The sequence below is a fragment of the Podarcis erhardii genome, assembly GCF_964252035.2.
Source record: "Podarcis erhardii genome assembly, chromosome: 12".
Lineage (NCBI taxonomy): Eukaryota > Metazoa > Chordata > Lepidosauria > Squamata > Lacertidae > Podarcis > Podarcis erhardii.
The window spans coordinates 24,347,377-24,364,622 of NC_138513.1; the positions used below are offsets into that span (position 1 = coordinate 24,347,377).

Consider the following 17,246-nt stretch of genomic DNA (forward strand, 5'->3'; position numbering starts at 1 on the left):
AGCCAGGCGATCTCTCTGCAGGCTTCTGTTGCTGCAACGTATTCTGATTCTGTGGAAGATAATGCTACACAGCTCTGTTTATAACTGCCCCATGAAACAGGTCCATCACCAAACATGAAAACATGACCACTTGTTGATTTATAATCAGCATTATCCCCAGCCCAATCCGCATCAGTATACCCAACCAACTTAGGGTCTCTGACGGCTGGTAACCTTAATTTACAATTCATGGTACCCTTCAAATATCGCACCACCCTCTTTACACCTGCCCAATCATGCTCAGTGGGAGAATTCACTTTTCTGCTAAGAATCCCCACAGCATTTGCTAAGTCAGGTCTACATGTGGTAACTAAATACAAAAGTTTACCAATCGCCGACCTGTAGTCATTGTTGTCTGGCAACTGCTTCGAATCCTGCTGATTCTTCAGGAAGTCAGTAGCCATCGGTGTAGCGACTGGATGTGCGTCTTGCATCTGCATGTGCTCAATTAGCTCGTGGATCTTCTGTCTTTGGCTGAGAAGAAATGAGCCGTCCTCTTCTCTTTCCACCTGGATCCCGAGGTAGTACTGGACATCTCCTAGCTCCTTGACCTCCACCTCTTTGCTAAGGTGTTTTACTATCTGTGTATAGTCTTTCTCACTTGCTGTGGCAATAATCAGGTCATCAACAAAAGCTAAGATATATGAGAATTGTCCATTATTTGACTTACTGTACAAGCACTTATCAGCGTCGCCTTGCTTGTACCCAAGTTGCATCAGCATTTTATGCAACTTCTGGTTCCAGGCTCTAGCAGCCTGTTTAAGTCCATAAAGTCCTTTCTGCAGTTTGCACACTAAATGTGCCTCATGTGGTTTCACAAAACCTTTGGGCTGTTTCATATAGATTTCTTCAGAAATCTGCCCGTGTAGAAAAGCGGTAGCAATGTCTATGTGTTTCACTCTCATTTTCTTGGAGGCTGCAATGCTTAAAAGCATTCTTACGCTGCTGTACCTCACAGTTGGTGCAAAAACTTCATCATAATCTTCACCAAAACGCTGTGAAAATCCCTGTGCTACAAGTCTAGCTTTGTAGCGCTGCACTTCTCCTTCTGACCCCTTCTTAACCTTGAAAACCCATTTACTGCCAATGGCCTTCTTACCGGGAGGCAGCTCAGTGAGTGTCCAGGTCTTGTTCTGATGCAGTGCATCCATTTCCTCCTGCGCGGCCTTCCTCCAGAGACTGGCTTCTGCAGCTGGCATCTCCTGTATCTCTTCCCAAGTGGAAGGTTCTTGTGGAAACGCCGACCCTGCAAAGTAGGACAACCGTAATGGTGGGACACCTTTGTTGGTTCTGGACGAGCGCCTGACCTCTGGTTCTGCGACCGCATCAGCTTCCTCATCCTCCTCCAACGCAGGCATGTCCCCATCTGAGTCCTCATCTTCGTCTCTGGTGCCGCCAGGGTTCTGGTCCTCTGCGTCTTCTGGTGCGTCGCCTGTAGGGGGCGCTGTAACACTCGAAGGCAGATTAGTACTTTGTGGAGTCTCAAAAGGGAAATATACAAACTCTTGAGTCCTTTCTGACTCATCTGAAGAATCCACAACAGTGTTCTTAGTGTCTACCTTTCCATATTCATCAACATAAACCGCATGGTATGCATTTGTCTTACCAGTTTGTAAGTCCATAATTCTATATCCTTTGCCTCCAGAGGCGTATCCCACCAGGATACCTGCTTTTGCCCTGGAGTCAAGCTTGTGTCTGTGTTCCTTGGGCACGTGGAAGTAACACGGACTTCCAAACACACGTATGTGCGACAGATTGGGAGCTTTCCCATGCCAAAGTTCAAATGGTGTGCGCTCTGCACCTCTAGTTGGCAGTCTATTCTGCAAATACACCGACGTGTATACTCCTTCAGCCCACAGCTTCTGTGGCAAACATGCATCCTTTAGCATGCACCTTGTCATGTCCATAATGGACCTAAACTTTCTCTCAGCAATGGCATTCTGCTGTGGTGTGTAAGGAATTGTGGTTACGTGTGCAATTCCTTCCTTGGCCAGGAGAGCCTGCATTTCATTTGAGCAGTACTCACCTCCATTGTCGCTCATTAGCACAGCTGGAGCTCTCTGGAATTTGTTCTTGACCATGGCAATGTATTCCTGGAGCTTGTCCACTGTCTCACTCTTCTCTTTGAGAAAATATACAACACAAAATCTTGAAAAGTCATCCAGAAATATTAAAATATATCTATTCTTTCCCAGTGAGGGAACATTCATGGGTCCACATATGTCAGTGTGCACTATGTCAAGCACTTTGTTGCTTCTTTGTTCTGCACAACGTGGAAATGAAGGTTTTACAGCCTTCTCAGTAATACAGCTTATGCACTTTGCTGGAGCTTTGTTGCTCTGCTTTACCTGCAAACCTCTTACAAGATCTCTTTTCTGTAGATCCAGAATGACGTTGGTGTCTCTATGTCCAAGCCTTCTGTGCCACAGGTCCAGATCTGCTTCATCCTTCTGGCTGGAATGTGCCACTTTTGCAGACTGATTCTCTGAAAGATCAAGCTCATATACACCATTGATTAGCTCTGCTTGAGCAAACACTTTGCCATTTCTAGTCACCTTGCATTCTCCATTTCCAAATGTGATCTGGAAACCTTTCTTGTCCAATGTGGACACGCTGATTAAATTGCAGCTCAGCTCTGGAACATACAAAACTCTAGAGATTGTGTTCTCAATGCATTCATTGTTTATATTGCATTTCAGACTCATGGAACCTGCACCTTTTGCTTTAACAATGTTGCCATCTGCAATTTCAATTTCAGATCCTTCTTCATCATTTATCTCATTAAAATAGTCCTTTTTATATGAAAAATGCGAACTGGCACCTGAATCTAAAATCCATTTATTACGTCTATTTTCACGATTCTGGACAGTTAAATTCCTTTCTTGCAGTAGCCATGTGCATTCACATTTCCCCTTCTTTTCTCCTTTTGGCTGAAAGGGGTGGGGTTTCTTGGCTTTAGGAGCCCTGCAATTCTTTGCAATGTGTCCTTCTTTGTTACAGTTGAAACAAATCACTTTCTTAGGCATCTCTTTGGACTTTGTACATTGCCTAGATGCATAACTGCTGTCCTTGCTTCTAGCATTTCTCACTGGAGATTCAGCTCTATCTCTGCATTCTTCTTTTAAATAACCAATCAAGTCTTTAAAAGTCAGACCTTGTCTATGATCCATCAAACTTACAAATGCGCTAAAGCGTGGTCCAAGTGATGATAACAAAAATGCTATCTTTGTGTCTTCATCAAAAGCTTTGGGAGTCAGATCAATTCTTTGAATAATCTCAGTAAACTTGTTGATGTGCTCTGTGAATTCCTCTTTTGAATTCATCCTCACTCTGGTTAATTTACACACCAAGTTTCTGAAGCAGTTTATGCTAGATTCTCCATACACGCGCTCTATATCTCTTAAGATTTGAGATGCATCATCTGTAGTATTTATTAATGATAGCTGCTCATCGCGAAGTCCACTCAAAATTATGTGTCTAGCTTCGCTGTTCATGCGTTTCCAAGCACTTATCTTGGCTAAAGCTTCCTCAGACGATCCCGTAGGTTGAGGGTTTAAAGCTTCCAAAATGTGCTTATAATCTAAACATGCTATCAAGCGCTGCTTCCAGTGTATGAAATTGTGTTCATTCAGCACAGGCATTCCTAGCTTTGCATCACTATCAAAAGCTGCTCTAGCCATCTTAAAATCCAAAAATTTGAAAATTCTTCAAAATTTCAAAATTTCTCAAAATTTTAAAATCAAAATCTCAAAAATCTAAAAATGCAAAACAATTCTTCACTGCCTTGGGTCACTGTGAACTCTGAGGGAAGGGGGGGGTTGCTTAATCCCCACTGCACAATGGAACAAAGGACCATGTGCTTACCAGGAAGTTAACTCAGAAAAATACTACTCAATTCAAAATCACAATCCAATGCAATCCTTCAAAAATACGCAGAAATATGCAATACTGGGGCCAATAACCCTTTGTGGGAATGTTCTGGGGTGCAGGAGAGGATATATTGACTAATTATATCCTTATCCAACTTGTGCTAACAAGTTCCCAAAATATCAGCAGAGTTTATAGACATTCCCCTTTAAGTTCGCAACGGTAACGCTTGCACAGGTTCGCTAGAACCTCTATAATAATTACTCTGGTAATTTCCCCTTTTGTTCCCTCTTAAAATACAAGACACGACACAGTCTTTATAAAAGTATAAAAGAGTTTACTCACGTTCTGTTCACAATATGATCCCAGAAGGTAGGCAGGCTTAAAAAGGTTACATGCACTTAGAATCTATCTTGTAGCAAGATAGTACTGTCCTCTCTTGGCTGGGAGCCAAGAGGGCATGTTGCTCCTTCAGAAGATGAAGATGGCAGAGAGGCAAGAGGCAAGAGAGGCAAGAGGCAAGAGAGAGAGTGGCTGCCTGCCCTGTGCTTTTATCATTACCTGCACAGGTGAGGCCACACCCACCTCTGGTCACATGCGGAGGAAGTCCGTCCCCAGGAAGTTTACCTGCTTGCTGGACAGACATCCCTCCCCATGTTCTAACATGTACACTCTAGGAATGTTGTCATTGACTGCTCCTGTGTTTACATCCCACAGATCTATGGGGATCACTGGGTCAATTAGCTTTTGGAAGCCCTTTAGGCTACAGAGCCAGAATCTCTTCTGCAAGCTTAGTTGCGCCCGAATTTCCAACACGATCCACACAGCTCAGTTAAGGCTAAACAACGTTAAGGAGACCCTCTCCGCACAAGAACACAAGCATCGTTTTCAAACCCCTGCGTATGCAAGAACCTGTTTCCTCGGAAGTAAATCCCACTGGTTTTTAGGGGACTGGAGAGCAGGCAAGGCTGCAATCCTAACCCACATTGGGGGACCTGACTCAAACCAAAAGGGTCTTTATTCTCACCATTTCAAAAAACCAAAACGGTGGGCCAAGCAGTCCAAAACTTAAATTTAACTGGATTGCAGATATTTCCAACATCGACAAGAAAGCGTTCGGCGCAGTTGATTTATAAACCAAGTATACTTCCCCTTCCCTCGGTCACAACGCGTGTTAAACTGATTTCTGCAATGAAACTGACTAAAGAAAGAAGGACCGTAGCCTGGATATGGTATTACTGTATACGTGTATGGAACAAACAGGGGGAAACTGAGTGTCGGCACAAGCATACCCCAATCGTGTATTTTATTTTTATTTGTTAAGCTTGGAAGCCCCTCCTCCTTGAAGAATTTCACCTCTGATGTATATGGGATATCCTCCTATTTTTCCAACGCGGGTGACAAAAACCCTCTAAGGTGCATAAGGAAACAATGCAAACCGCCGCCCCCATAAGACACACACACGTAGGGGGGGGGGACCAAATTTAAAAATGGAAGTGGAGAGAGGAGAGGGGACCTCGATTTTTCTCCTCCTCTCATTTGTTTATCTCTGGATTTCCAAACCAGCGACCCCCCCCCCTTTCTTCTTCTTCTTTTTCTTTTCCTAGGAATTCATTTGAATAGCTTTCAAGCTGCAAAATGGAAATGTAGCGCCTGCCCTCTATTTCAGCAGCAGCAGCAGCGTCCTGGCAACAGAGCAATTTTCTATCATCAAGGATAAATGGCATCGAACAGAACATTCTGATAAAAAAAAGAGAGGGGGGGAGAGGAGGGGAGAGCGAGCGGGGAGGAGGGGGAGCTTTAGCCCGAGAAGACCATGATTGCTGCCCTTCCTGTCCGTCATCCCTTTACAAAACCCTCTCCTCCAAACCTGAGCCGCATGCTGTCAGAGCTAATAATGTCTTCGAAAGAAGGGGGGCGGTGGGGGAGAGCGAGAGAGAAATAGCATTCAGGCACAATGTTCCCATTTATGACATAGAGCTCCTTCCCACCCCCCACCCCTCTACCCCTCCCCAGCTCCTTTCTCCTTTCAAAAGAAAGGGACACAAATTTTGCAAATATATATACTGTATACAGTATAGCCTTCTTTGGTTGGCTTGGAAATTTAAAAAAAAAAACCAACGGAGGAAGTTGCAAGATGCGCCCACCCACAGCAAAACATCAAGCCCTCCACAACGGACTTTCAGGCTCAGGCTGTAAAAAAAAAAATCTATAGAATAATAATAATAATAATAATAATAATAATAATAATAATAATAATAATGGTGGTGGCTGTTTAAATGCATCAGGGAAATGCATGGGGAAATAAATGTGGAGGGAAAAGGTTGCGAGTGCCCTTAGGATAAGATGATCCTCTGCCCCGGTTTTTGCTGGTGCGCAATTGGTCGGGGCCTCTCACAGCGCGCAAGGTGAGCGTCCATAAGGATAGTCCAGGATTCCATACTAATTCGGTAATGGACTGTTTCAATGTCCCTAAAGCAGATTCTCCGCAGTTCCTGGGCCCTAAACCCCGTTGGACTGATGTATATACTTAGATAGTCGTGCTGGAGACCCATTCGCCAAGCGTTTAGTCCGGGATGTTCCGGAATGAAACATACCGGTAACTCGATTGTGTGGAGTGCAAGTGGAAAGGCGGAAACCGGTCTTAGTTGGATTCTTGCTCCCGAGTAAAGTGTAGGATTCCAGGCAAGCGCCTCCAGGCAAGTTATTGGCACGTTCCAGAGGAATCAGTCGAGCTTAGCACTTCCTCGCTGGATGGGACCCGGGTATTAATGAAAAAGGGTCGGTCCAACTAACAGTTCTGTAGACCAGGCTGCTAGTCTCATTCATTTCACGTGGGTCTAACAACATTCCCCCATGGATGGGATGCTAGTGTTTTTCCCAATGGGACTCATTCTCAAAAATGCATACTAAGGCAGTTCAGGGTTGTTATGCGAGTTCCACTGAAATTAATGTTCGCTGGTAATTTTATGCTGGGGAGGGCGTCTCCATCCAACTGGACTTCAAATTTAAACAATAAAGAGGTCTTTAAAAAATAAAAGTTGGTCCATAAATGGGGGAGTGAGGGGACATAGGGACCCATCAAAATGACACAAAAGTGTGTCCAGCTGCCAAGTTATCAACACAAAAAGTTGTGGCTGGAGCGCAAATTTGGTGAAGAGTAGTCTACAGATAAAGTTGAGATAAAATATGTCACAGGTTATGCTCTCCAGCCCAAATAATGGCAAGATGCAAGGAGAATCTACGACTGCATTCTTAATAACCCATAGAAGTGAATGGAGAGAGGAGGGATTCCCAGTGTCTTCACACAAGCCAGGACTAAGCATGTTACAAATTAAGCATGTTGCAACTTAGAATAAAAGATCCAACTTGTTTAACTTCACTGGCCTCAATGACTTTCATTAAAGAGGAGAAGCGGTATTAGCATATTGCAGAAGAAAAAACAACAATGCACACACGCACACACCATGTGTGGCCAGATGAGCATGAAATGCCACTGAATTTTCTTTTCAGAGCTCCTATGTATACAAAGCAAGCACAGACTCCTCGGCAGATAACACATTCTCCCAAGCTTTGCTATGCTAATGTAACACCTAGGGTGCAAGAGTTTAAGTTGCATGGAATCCTTTTGTTTCCATTTGTTTAGGGCGCCTGCTGTAGCTGACATAAGAGCAACCTTCTGGAGTTAAGGTTTCCAAGAGAGGTGGCTGAGTTAGTCTATTGCAAGGAGAACAATAGAGAGTCTTGTGGAACCTTAAGCTAAAGTCCACTTCATCCAATGCAGTTGGCGCTGGAGACATGAGCAAGTTGGAGTTCAATGGCAGTGAAATGCAAATCCTACCATCTGTGGCAATTCAATTAGTGCTTAAATGCATGCAGAACAATCAATTCAACTAGAGCTTCAGTGAATGCAAAATAAGGACAGTGGCCTCTCACAAAAGCCGTGGTTGACACAGTCGCCTTAGCATTGCCTCTGTCTGGGCCTCAAATAATAATAATTTATTAAATTTGTATATCACCCTTCATCCAAAGATCACAGCATAAAACTACAAGATCAAAACACAAAATACTTAATACAGTGGTACCTCAGGTTACAGACTCTGCTAACCCAGAAATAGTGCTTCAGGTTAAGAACTTTGCTTCAGGATGAGAACAGAAATCATGCTCCGGTGCTGCGGCAGCGGCAGGAGGCCCCATTAGCTAAAGTGGTGCTTCAGGTTAAGAACAGTTTCAGGTTAAGTACGGACCTCCGGAACTAATTAAGTACTTAACCCAAGATACCACTGTATAGCAAGAACAAGAACAAACCAATAACACACCCCAACACATTTAAAGGGATATAGGGTGCTAATCAGCCACAGGCCTGGTTGGAGAGAAACTTTTTTTTCCCGCCTGGTGCCTAAAGATATTTAATGAAGGTGCCAGGTAAGCCTCCCTGGGGAGAGCATTCCACAAGCAGGGAGCCACTGCAGAAAAAGCCTGTTTTGGTGTTGCCACCCTCTGGACCTCTCATGGATGAGGCACATGAAGAAGGGCCTCCAGTGATGATCACAAGTTCCAGCTCAGTTCATATGGGGAAATAAATGAACTAAACTTATTGATAAGGAGTTTTGTTCCGCTGTTGGAATGGAAGGTGGTTTGTTGGTTTGTTGGGGGGGGCTGTTCTTGTTTTTATTATGTATTTTGTGCTTTTTAATATTGTATTTTTGTGTTGTGAACAGCCCTGAGGTCTACGGATGAAGGGAGGTGTACAAATTTAATAAATAAACAAAATTTTAAAACGATGCTTTTGACTATGAAACCTGAATACTTAGTCTTGGCTCTCAATTTAATTCACTTGGTAAACCAGAAATACAGTTGACTGTCTTAATGCCTCTAACTCTTGAAAAGTAAAACAATTGTTTTCTGGGACTGGATTATTATCTAATATAGCTAACTAGGATCTCCAGTTCTATGCAAAACACGTATATATGTATACATTTATTTCACACCCTTTTCCCTAAGAAGGAATCAAGGTAGATTACACACACAAAAATAACACATAATAAACAATCAACAAGCCAGCAACTGAATAAAACAACAATTATGCAGTAAACAAACACTGCGATAATCCAATCATTATTTCAACTGCTCAAATGCAAGTTCAGTTTATTTCAGCAGGACTCCCAAGTAAGTAGGAATCCTGTAGTCCCATCACATCTATGTGTGAGCAAACGCCAATGAAATCAATGGAATCTACTTTTGAGATAACACATTCAATCTAGCTGCTAGTCCCTTTGAAGTCAATAGGACACGGTTCAGCTTCAACCAAATCTACAGAATTTGTGACCTGTCAATTCAAACACACCCTCCTAGAGACTCAATAAGTAGGGTATGTGTTTTTTGTTACCTGCTTGGAATTGCAGGGGGGGAAGGGAGAAGGACAAGTGCCCATCAGGCCAGGATGCATGGCTAGTGAGCTGTGTGGAAGAAGTTATGCAAGCCTCAGTTGCAGACCATGTCTGTGAACTGGAAGATTTCTAGTCCTTACATTTCACCCTGCTCTTCTGCAGAGGAGCTTGGGACATCCGTGTCCAGTGGTGTAGCGTGGGTTGTCAGCACCCGGGGCAAGGCAAGTAATTTGCGCCCCCTAACCCTAACCCCCAGATGTTGCGCCCGGTGCGGCCAGCCCCCCCTGCACCCCCCACACTACGCCACTGTCCATGTCTCCCCCTTTGTGCTCATAACAGCTCTGTGAAGTAGGATAGGTGGACAGCTAGTGACTGGCCCAATAACACATAGGAACAGCTGGGCACGAATAGGGATTTGAAACTAGGTTTTCCCAGACACTCTGGAAACTATACCACACTGGCTCTCAGAGGCTTGCTGTGAGGACCAGTGAAGTGGGAGTTACAGGGCATTTTAATAATAATAATAATAATAATAATAATAATAATAATAATTTATTATTTATACCCCGCCCATCTGGCTGAGTTTCCCCAGCCACTCTGGGCAGCTCCCTCCATTAAAATTCACCAAAAATTAAACACCAGCATCTGAAGCACATTTTCTAGGACAGAGTTCTAGTGAGATCTTAGTGAGAATTTGCTTTGCCAGTTTTCCAAGTGAGAAAAGCTGCATAGACACAAGGGCCTATTGTTTTTTAATGTGTATATGATTGCTCCAACTTTTATGATTTATTAGAATGAGGAAATCTATATATGAAGTATGGTAATTCTTCACACTTCATGGGAGGAAGCCCACCAAAAGTGTGCAATATTTCAGCACGCATATTCTTAAATGCCATTTGCCAAGATTCCAAGACTATAGAAGTGATGGGAGGTTTCATTTTATATTATTCCCCCAGAGAATGCACAGAAGTCATGTGGCACACTTATGTTACTCAAGCTAAGCAAGGGTAGCCTTGGTTATTCCTGAATGGGGAGACTACCAGGGAACCACACACATACACAATGCTCTGAGCTCCTTGGATGATGAAGAATATGGTACCAATGTAGTAACAAGAAGTACTGTTCTTTATTAAATTTATATACTGCCCTTTGTCCAAGGATCGCAGGGCAGTTAACCATATAAAAACAGAAAAATGCACAACATTGTTGTGGTTTTAAAGGCATTTTTGAAGTCCACCCAGATCTTACCACCACCAAGAAACCCAGAGGCCAATTAACAGTGTGATCCTATGCATGTGTCCCATAGAGTTTATTCCCAAGTCTCAGTGCTCCCCAGGATGGAGGCTGCAGGGACTTAGGGACTAGCTGTGAAGGAGGTCTGCTGGTGGAACGACACATGGAAAACTACTGGGGGAAGCTAGGCATGAAGCGAAGGGCTCAGTGACAGAGCACATGCTTTGCATGCAAAAGGTCCATGTTCAATTCCTGGTATCCTCAGGTGGGTCTGGGAGAGACTCATGCCTGAAACCCTGGAGAGCTACTGTCAGTCTGTATTGGCAGTGGTGGGCTATAGATGGACCAAAGGTCTCTCTCGGTATATGATAACTTCCTATGTCAACGGTGAATTGGAAGCATGTCAGGGTGTAGGCATGGTTCCACCAGGTTCAAAGCTCCCCCCACCCCCATACATTCCCTGGACATGCCCAATGGATCAGCAGAAAGGTATGACAAAATGGCAGGGCAATGGATACAGCAATAAAAAAATAAGGTTGGGTTGCTCTCCCCTAGCACTATTGCCTATTGCTGTAAGCAGAATTACTTGCCTGGTCTAACTTTGGTAGTGGCTCAGCAGCGACAATGCTGAGTGATTTGCTCCGACAGAATAGATGCTTTTTCAAAGAGCCACCAATCTGGACATTTGTAGTCACACTGCATTCCCTCTCCGTTTGTTCATGGAGCTCTACCTATTTCTCTTTCTTTAACCTAACCATTATACTTGAGAAACGAAGACCACCCTGTTATGCTATTCTATATTAAAGGTGAAAAGATACTCCCACTTCCAAAATAATATACAACCCTGAGCCCTGGGGAAAGGTTGTAGCTTAACAGCAGAGCACATGCAGAATGTACCAAATTCAGTTCCTGGCATCTCCAGGAAAGGCTGAGAAATATTTCCTGTTGGAAGAGCCACGGTCTGTCGGTGTAGACCACCTTTTCAGACTCAGGACCCACTTTTCATGCAAACATGTACCCTTTTCTCAACCTTTTACCATATATTTGCATGGTGGTAGAGCTCCTGTTGCGACCCACCTTGGATCAGGCTGAGACCCACCAGTTGAAGACCAGTGATGTGGACAGTACGGAGCTTAGATGGATTGATGGTCTGAATCAGCATAAGGCCTATATTTCTGGGTGTCATCTGGGTCCAGGGATCAAATGAATGACACGATGCCATCCACAAAGTGTTCAGGGAAATTCTTGATGGGTTGCAACCCTAACCTATTTTCAAGTAAGGGCTTAGCATCACAGCTTTAATTTATTGACAGTTTTGGCTAGGCAGCTGCTGTTCTTCAAAAGCACAAAGACGACTGCTTTGTATTCTTTTGTTTTGTTTCCTAAAACAAAGTGACCTCTTGAATGTTCAAGTGCTATTGCCCTGGTCTACGCATTTGTAGCAGAACGAGATGGCACCATGCTGGGGTGGTAGGATGGAGAGCTTGACATAAGGAAGTATGCAGAAACCTGACCCCCCACCACCACACAAACACACCTGCAGTCTGAAATAGTAGAGCAGCCCACTCTACCATCTCAGCATTATCCCCCCTGTTCTCCTGCATGTTACTGCACTGAGTTAAACATTGCCTCCTGTGATGAGCTCATGCATAGGGTCAAAGAATTGTAGAGTTAGGAGGGACCACGAGGGTTATCTTAGTCCAACCCTCTGCAGCAAAGAAATGTTTTGCCCAATGTTGGGCTAAAACCCATGGCCCTGAGATTAAGTCTCATGCTCTACTGACTGAGCTATAGATCTTAGGGAATTGTCCATGAATGCCTCACCAAACACACACACAAACATAAACACAAAACCACAATCAGTCAGTGAGGAACATATTGCTACTAACCTGACAGGAAATAATTCCTAATTCAGGGATGGCGAACCTTGGACTCAGAGGCCAGATGTGGCCCTCCAGTTCTTTCTCTCTGGCCCTTGGGACATTTCCCATGCTTTCACCTGTCTGAAATATATCTTTAAACTGTCTTGTCTGGATGGAGCCTAGTGAGAGCTGTGTGAGTGTCTACCGCGCAGACAACTTTGCATTTATTACTCCTTCTGCTTTTACCTATGGCACCATCATAGGAGCCAACTCCTAGGGGGTGGAGCCGAAAGGTCTTCACACACACCCATAAAATATTTGAGGGGTCTCTCCCCCCCCCCAGTTGATGAGCAGTGCCATTCAAATGGTTCTGTGCACTGTGTCGTGTGATTGGTTACGTAGGGCAGGGCTTACTTGGGCCCACCCCAATATTTTATTCATCCACTACTGGCACATGGACCCCAGAAGAGGAAGTGTCCCCACTCTGGTCCTCTTTGCCTGCCTTAACCCACCCCAGGACTCATCTGCTCCCTTTTCTCACTTTCTCTCAGCTGCTGCAGCAGGCAGGTACTAACGTGTGGAAGCTATGGCTGCTTTCTAGAGATGAAGTGGTTGCTGTTTTGGTCCCTGCTGCTTTTTAAATGCATTTTTTTTAGTAGTTAAAGTATATCTAGGCCTGAGAGGGGTTCCCCCTGAAATTACTGATTGTACTGCTGAGATCAGGGGTCAGCAAACTTTTTCAGCATGGGGCCGGTCCGCTGTCCCTCAGACCTTGTGGGGGGCCGGACTATATTTTGGGGAAAAAATAATGAATGAATTCCTATGTCCCACAAACAACCCAGAAATGCATTTTAAATAAAAGCACACATTCTACTCATGTAAAAATATGCTGATTCCCGGACCGTCCACGGGCCAGATTTAGAAGGCGATTGGGCCGGATCCAGCCCCCAGGCCTTAGTTTGCCTACCCATGGCTGAGATGTTCAAACTGTGGGGTGTTCTCACATGGTAAGGATGCTGGCCAACTGCAGGAGGACTGGGGAGGGTCAAGGGTATTGGGATTCTACTAGAAGTGACCCTGTGCTAGTGGGAGACAAATACGAAAGGGGTGGAAGGAATACTCCTGGGAGCATCTCTGTCTCTCTTGCATAACTTTGCAATGTATCATTTGGAGCAGTGCCGGCAGAAGCCAGGCTCTTGCCTCTTTCTCGATGGGGGAAGCACCATAAGGTCAGTGGCAGAGCATCTGCTATGCATGCAGAAGGTCCCAGACTCAATCCCAAGCATCTCTTGATAGGACAGAAAGAGAGTCCCTTGCCTGAGGCCCTGGAGAGTCACCACCAGTCAGTTTACTGTAGACAATACTAAGCCAGATTGGCCAATGATCTTAGTTGGAAAAAGGCAACTTCCTATGCACCTGTGTTCTCACCTTGCCCTCCTCCTCCTCCTCCTCCTCCTCTTCCTCCTCCTTCTTCCAGCCCTGCCATTTTTCTCTTCGCTGGCTGGACTTGAGGAACTCTTAACTTTCCACACAGCAGTCCCTCTTGAACAACAGGCATTGCTAAGTGACTCCCTACATATCCCCTGATTCCCCTTCCTATTTTCAATGGTTATCACAAGTTGTTCTAAGGAATGGGTTCTATCCTTTGGATCAGACACCTTGCTAGCCACTTTATAAGGCTTGTCTTCTAGTATCTGAAGGGTCCTCATGCAAAAGATGGAGCTGGTTTGCTCCTTGCTGCTTCGGAGGGCAGGAACGGAATCAGTAGGTGAGGAAGTGCAGGGAGGCAGCTTTTGCCTAAACATTAGGAGAAACTTCCCTAAGGTTAGGTTAGAGCTGTTCGACCGTAGAACAGGCTGTGGAGGAGACTCTCCTTTGCTGGGGACATTTAAGCACCTGCCAGGGATGCTGTCGTGCCAACCCTAGACCACTGCTTGAGTTACGGGAAAGGGGATCAGAACCTTGAACCATCCAACTCCATGTTTTCTGCACTGACGGGTAGCGTCTCTCCAGAGCCTGAGACCAAAATGAACCTGGGGTCTTTACATGCTGAGCTACAAGTCCTTCCCCAAAGGCACAGCTTGGGAGAGCAATTTTGCTATTCTCTGTTGTTATTGACTTATTTGCCTGGTTGGAAATCCCTCGCCAAGTTCGCTCGCTCGCTGGTCTTCTCTCCTCCGCATCCAACCTCTGCGCTTGGAAGATTGATAGGCCTTTTCCAGCGTGGCTTCTCTCTCATTCTCTCTCTCTCTCTCTCTCTCTCTCTCTCTCTCTCTCTCTCTCTCTCTCTCTCCCTCCCTCCCTCCCTCCCTCCCTCCCTCCTGAAGCTGTCGACACCGGCAAATTAATACTACTAATTACCCCTTGGTGGAGACTAACCAGATCCTTCTTGATTGGATTTTGACTGCTGTAATTTGGAGCTGCGGCGGTAAGGACGGGACCCGGCCGGCGTCTGCGCAACATAAACCCGCTGGTGGTGACGACTGCCTGCTTTTCACGCTTTTTAAAAGAACAGGGTGTGGAGAAGGAGATTTGTCAATTTTCGTGCAACCTCGCTCGAGCAGCGCCGCTGGGTTAGGGCGGTTTGCGGAAATCAGGCGAAAGGCGGCTTAAACCCGCGATCACCGTCGCTCATTCTAGCCCACGGAAAGGCTTGGAAGATGCTTTCTACACAACTCGACGGGGGTGGGGTGAACCCTACAGAAGGAGGAAGAGATGAAGATACAGAACTTGGGGGCTGTGGTTGTTGAATTCTCCTGAGTACTGTCCTAGGACTAAACCCCATAGGAGCCAGTGGGGTGGACTTAATTCCGGGGTAGCCAACGTGGTATAGGAGCCAACTCCTAGGGCCCCAGGTCCCTTCGGTCCCCCCAATAAAATATTTGAGGGGTCCAGCCCCCCCTAAGTTGATGGGCATTGTCATTCAAATGGTGTGTGCCGTGTCTTGTGATAGATTTTGAGGAGCGGGGCTTAAACCCCCCCCCCTTATATTTTATTCAAGTTGGCACCCTTGCAACGTTGTGCCCTCCATATGCTGTTGGATTAAAACTCTCATCAGCCCCAACCAGCCGCCAGGACTGCTGGGAATCGTAGTTCAACAACAACATGACTATCTCCACTTTCATGATTTATAGGATCGGGACACAAGATTAGATTAGATTAGATTAGATTAGATTAGATTAGATTAGATTAGATTAGATTAGATTAGATTATTTAGATTAGAAAAGGCAGGTCATTGGTCTGCCTAGTTCTGAATTGTGGGTCCTGGCTGGAAAATGGCTCTTAATTAAGAGTTTCAGGCAGGAGCCTGGTGATTGAACCCGGGGACCCTTTTGGCACTCAGAGCACGTGCTCTGCCCCTTTCTCTTGAACTGCACATCGGGGCGTCGTCACGGCCACGTGGGCTTGCGTGCTAAGGCCATGCTCGGCTATGCATTTCTATCTGGTGGCAAGGGTTCAAACTTGAATAAAATATTGGGGGGGGGGAGTTAAGCCCCACCCCGCATAATCAATCACACGACGCGGTGCATGCACACCTTGTAAATAGCGATGCCAAACAAGTTTGGGGTGGTTCGGCTCCCACAAATATTTTATGGAGTTGGCTCCTATGTCTGTTGGCAAGTTCCAACGGGGAATATTACGTAGGATCACTCCGCACAAATTCGCGGTAGAATTGAGCGGCTCCCTTTCCAGAGAATCGCAAGGAAACAGTGCTATAAATTCGCTTCGAAATGAGACAGATCACAGCCTTGCGCTAGATTTCCCCTGTTGCCCTTTAAAGCACAAACTTCCGCCCCAAACCAATCCCTTGGCAGGTTCGTCAATCCTCGATTATAGTCTTTCTTTCTTTCTTTTTTAGGGGGAGAACCGCACTGACACAGGAATGTCACATAAAACAGACCTCCCCAGCTAAGGAGCTCATGAGTCGGATTTACAACGCTAGCTGAGATTATAATCTCGACAGATCAGCCGTTTCTAAATGCTTGCGTCCAGTCAGATGTCGATGCATTTGGGTCTTGAGAAAGAGACAGGGAGCCTCGACTAATGAATAAAATAATTAAGGCTGCAACCCCAACCCCTCTTGCCTGCGAGTAAGCCCCACTGACTTCAGTAGGACTGACTTCTGAGTAGACATGGGACTGACGCGGGGATAGAATATGAGATCTTTAAACGGGTCCGCCACGTCTTCTGTGGTTTGGGAAGAAGAGTGCTGTGTAAGTCGCAAGTCTACGCAGCTCTATATATTTACACCAACCCCTACCTGGCCCTGTAGTTGTCGTCTACATTTATCCGGCAGATCCATGTCTTCTATTATTATTATTATTATTATTATTATTATTATTATTATTATTATTATTATTATTATTATTATTATTATTATTATTACTGAACGACATTGACCAGGCACTTTCTTAAGTTCATTACACCCTTCCTTACCTCCCAGGAACTGGAGCTGACTTACACAGACTTCTAGGGCGGCCTCCCACCCCGCGCTGACCAGACCCAAGCTCAGAATTCCTCCTGGAAGTGACCGGAAGTTCGAAACAAGTCGCTATCAGAGTGGCTGCAAAAGGGCCGGCAGGCAGATCTGCGGAGGGAAACGGGGCGCAGGGACAGACCTTGACTGTCGCCGTCCGTAACGTGTGGCTTTAATTACACGCCTTCCGGCTTAGCACAGTTACAGAAGAGGACGTAGCGCAAAATGTATTCCCGCGTGGTACACATGGAAAGCTACTCCTTTCTTCTTTGCATTTGTGGGGGGAAAGAGGGGGACGATTTCATCACCATCGACTGCTCTATGTGTCACCCCAATTCTGCGACTGGCTTCATGGGGTCTAGGGGTGGGGTTGGAGCT

General features: G+C 45.3%; 1 long non-coding RNA gene across 2 annotated transcripts in view; it reads right to left on the reverse strand.

Annotated features, from left to right (window-relative positions):
- Positions 1-17,246, reverse strand: part of LOC309325762 — a 66,364-nt gene that overhangs the window by 27,720 nt on the left and 21,398 nt on the right. The window lies entirely within an intron of this gene.